The sequence below is a fragment of the Oreochromis aureus genome, linkage group 22, assembly GCF_013358895.1.
Source record: "Oreochromis aureus strain Israel breed Guangdong linkage group 22, ZZ_aureus, whole genome shotgun sequence".
Classification (NCBI taxonomy): Eukaryota; Metazoa; Chordata; class Actinopteri; order Cichliformes; family Cichlidae; genus Oreochromis; species Oreochromis aureus.
The window spans coordinates 32,677,342-32,681,740 of record NC_052962.1 but is presented as its reverse complement, the minus strand read 5'-3'; the positions used below and the strand labels follow the sequence as shown (position 1 = coordinate 32,681,740).

General features: G+C 37.3%; 1 long non-coding RNA gene across 1 annotated transcript; it reads left to right on the top strand.

Annotated features, from left to right (window-relative positions):
- Nucleotides 1–361: 361 nt before the first annotated feature.
- Nucleotides 362–2,732, top strand: LOC120435680. The gene is made up of 3 exons (XR_005609827.1): nt 362–470; nt 1,081–1,249; nt 1,597–2,732. It is a non-coding gene; the product is annotated as an uncharacterized LOC120435680 (long non-coding RNA).
- The last annotated feature ends 1,667 nt before the right edge of the window (nt 2,733–4,399 follow it).

Here is a 4,399-nt window from a genome sequence, read left to right as displayed (position 1 = left end):
ATCAGTCTGTAGTTCTATTAATCTGCGCTTGAACCGGAACGGATGTAAGTCCCAAAAACTGAATTTTGGAACTGAAATTGAATTGTAGAACTGAAACTGAATGGTGAGAAGTGAATCTGAAATTATTCGAGAGCTGAATTTTTAAAGGATAAAATGCAGTTTCAAAGCAAATCAATTCATTTTCAAACCATAAATTCAATTTCAAATTAGACTAATTCAAATTCAGTTTTCAAAAGCTTTCATTCAAGTTAGAATTCAGATTCAATCCGAGTAATTCAAATTCAAATTTAACATATTCAAATTCAGTTTCTGATGGCACAGATTTCTGCCCATAGGAAACACGTGACCTCCACAGTAGCCGGAAACACGTGACCTCCACAGTAACCGGAAACACGTGACCTCCACAGTAGGCAGAAATACATTCCTGCGTGGATCATCGACTGTGGAAATCTTGCAAGTGGATCGTAAAGGTTGGGACAGAGTCTTTCATGTATAAATTATTTTTTTTTGCCGTTAATAATTATATAATTTTAGGAATCATCTAGTTTGCTTACACTGATTACTTTGGCACTTTGTTAGCGTTACAACAACGGTCATACCTCCGAAGTATCTAAACTTTAGTAAGGAATGTGTGTACTTTTGACACCTCTGGTTAGCATTTAGTGGTCAGTTTCAAACGTATTTATTTTTTGCTTGTTATTGAACTACTTTTCACTATCTGTAACATCAATGCACATTGTTCCATTTACTGCATATTGCACTTTATTCATGTCTTTCATTCCACCTGCAAAAACATTGTAACAAGGTTGTCACAAAGAGGTTTATATATGTATAAATACTAATATTCTCTATTCCATTCTGTTCTGCTTTTTTATTGGCCAGATTTTAGTTAGCCTTTGTTAAATTGTCTGTTATATGTCAATAGATACGTATGCCACAAATAAAAGTGTTTTGTAAATTATGTTTTTGTAAAGAATTTTCTCACCAAATCTCTTACATGCTAACTGTAATGTGTTATTTCTGCTAAAACCTGAACTTAAATGTGTATATGGTGTTTATCTGTTTTACTCTCTGTTTTAGATGCTCATATCAATTTGGAGTTCTGCCTCCAATCCAGAATTGCAGGAATGCACAACATGTTGCAGAAGACTCTTTCACTGCCCTCTGTGCCCCACTTTCAGCCCTACTCTCAAGGCAAAGATTGAGGAGCATATAAATGGACACATTAAAAATGCTTTGCCTTTCAAAGGTATGTTGATATTAAATATACCTCATAGTTAAAGTTATAAATATGCTCTTCTTTTCAGCACTTCTGCAGTCTCTTTGTTGACTTAAAAGTTGCTTTTCACATTGTACAGTTCAGTGCATTCATCTGCGAGAGAAAAAAGCGTGTTTTCCTTAAATATTTTTTTTTCCTGTTCACCACATTTCCTGACAGCTCTTGTAATCCACGCCATTTTGCTTTCATTATTGAGGATGGCTTGGATATTTTTGTTAATATGTACAATCCGATTTTTAGATAAACTGATTGCATTCTATACAACTACATTTAAATTACATGTTGTTGTTTGTTTTCTTTTTTTCTCTCTCTTACAGACAAAATGATATACCAGTGCACTTTCACTGCCCTGTCTGTAACATGACAGTCATACAGCGTTGGGATATGGCAAGGCAATTTTTCTCATGTCAGCATTCAGGACTGCTCCCCACTGAACTCTCCGAGGAGCCCCATCTCCCTCTCGATGTCTTGTCTCCAGTATCTAAACCATTTTCTGAATCTTCAGTAGAACATTCATGTGCTCTACCCTCTGTGCTAAATGAAACTGGCTTGTGGAAAGTCCTTGAAAATGAAACGCCCTCACTGTGGTCTTAGTCTTCTTAAAAAAAACTTCAAGGCTCACATGATGAGGAGGCATTCAAATAGATGTTTGCCTGGCTTGTCATCTGCAGTGTTTTTGTGTAGAGGGACTTCTTCCTCTGTGTTTTTCAGTTTGCAGAGGACATGGAGCTCTTTTTAAAAGCTTGTGCTGATGAGCAGGGACTACGGGTCAATGCGATGTTTGACATTTAATGGACAGATGAAGGCACTGGCTGTTTGTTTGTGTTTTTTATGTGTTGTTGTTTGTTTTTCAGTGTACAGAATTCCAGTTAAACTTATTATTAAATATTCACTTGTTTCCATGTCCATAGTTATAGTAAAAAAATTAAGTGTAAATGCAACAGCATGGTTTATACTTGTAACTTCAGAGTAAAAAGCTTATTGTTGATATTAACATTAATATATTACCCTGTAATCAATAATATTTTTATACAATTTACGCATTACCCCTCTGGGCTCTATCCTGGCCATTTGCGGCTTGACTTTCTTTTTTTTTTTTTTTTTTTTGACTACTACACTGCAGTGGACCAAAAGAATGACATAGGTTTGATCTTAAGGATCTAATACTTGTGTGTGTTTGTGCATGACATTGCAACGCAAATATGTATTTGCAAGATAGACTGAAATAAATAATGATGACGCATCAAATATTACACAGGCTGCAGTGAATTTTTGTTGATACTGTCTATTGAGATTTGAGTTTCCCAGTCAAACTTAGCTTTGAAGCACATGCTAAAAACACTTTTACTCTTGTACATTTCATAACAAGACACCATAGCCAAAATATTAACAAAATATATATTAATAAAAAATTCAAAGCTGCAGCACATACAGCAACAAACACTGTTAGTAAATGTGTCCGGGAGTTTATGCAGGTGCAGAAAGTGGCCATTTTTGGCAACGAACAAACTGAGAGAAAGTTTTATATTTTTTGCTCTCCTTGAACAAAAATAACAGTGCATAATAATCAATGTTGATGTTAATCAATTAGATGTCCCAGACTCTACTATTAATAATACAGCGGTCCCTCGTTTATCGCAGGAGTTACGTTCTAAAAATAACCCGCGGTAGGTGAAATTCATGAAGTAGCCAACTTTATTTTTTACAATTATTATTGATGTTAAGACTGTAAAACCCCTCACTACATGCTTTATACACTTTTCTCAGACACTCTTAGAGTTCAAACCTTCGTAGAAACATAGTCCAGTATTATGGAATGAAACCAAAAGGTGCATTTGAGGGTGCAAAACGTTTCGTCGGCATTGTTGTGTTTGTTTGGGAGAAAACTTACAAACATACAGTGCAGCACTTCAGAGTTACACTGCTAGCGATCGAAGATTTATGTAAATTCGACAAGCTAAACGCATTCTGTACTATACAGCAGCAGTCCCCAACCTTTTTTGCACCACGGACCACTTTAATGTCAGACAATATTTTCAGGGAACGACCTTTAAGGTGTCGCGGATAAATACAACAAAAGAATAAAAAAGAAACTGTGGTATTTTGTAAATATAATAATAACCGTGACTTGAGCTGTGCGCCAACAACAATCACATCCTCCTCTCTGCTTCTTAATGCTCTCTGGTCGCTATGGTAACGCGTAAATAGTTCTTTCAAAATAAGACACACAACTACAACCATACATTTCACACCGGAGCCTCAACTCTCGCGGAACGGTACCAAAGGACTCACGGACCGGTACCGGTCCGTGGGCTTATTAGGGACCGCTCCTGTACAGGAGACACTGGACTAGATTGATTGACAATAGTCTACAGCAATCAGAATGTGCTGTAAAAAAAAAAAAAAAAATTAGCGAAACAGCGAGTGTCGCGGAAGGTGCGCCGCGTTATAGCGAGGGACCACTGTACACTTTTGGCCACGAACAATTTAGGGGATGTTGAATTTTTTTGAACAAACCCAGAGTGTTAAAAAAAACCCAGTTAAAACCATTTTTATTTCTCAGCAGCATCAATAGTAACAAAAACGCAAATTAGTTTTCGCTGTTAAAGTCGATTAAACTTAAGTTACGTGTTTCCGGTTACTGTGGAGGTCACGTGTTTCCTGCTACTGTGGAGGTCACATGTTTCCGGTTAATGTGGAGGTCACGTGTTTCCGGTTACTGTGGAGCTCCACAGTGGCTGCAGCCAGGTGCTCTTGGCATATTCCGTAATAGCGCTGCCATACTGCATCACACTCAGTGCATTTCAATCATTTCTCCAGCGAGTTTGATAGCTAGCAAAATAATAACCATAATTTTAAAAAAAAATAGCATGTGTAACGTACACATACTGGACTCACCTATCATGCGACTGGAGAACGCAAACTCCGCCATTGTTGTTTTCCATCAAACACTCATTAAAACAGGAACCTACAGGTATGTTAGCGCACTCATCCCCGACTGTCCGAGAGAGGGGCGGGGCCACATACTGAAACAGACGCAAGGCAGCCCAGGTGGGGAAATTTTGCTTTTGCGTCTCATTTTATTTCTCTATCTGATAAGAAAACAATTCAATCAGATAG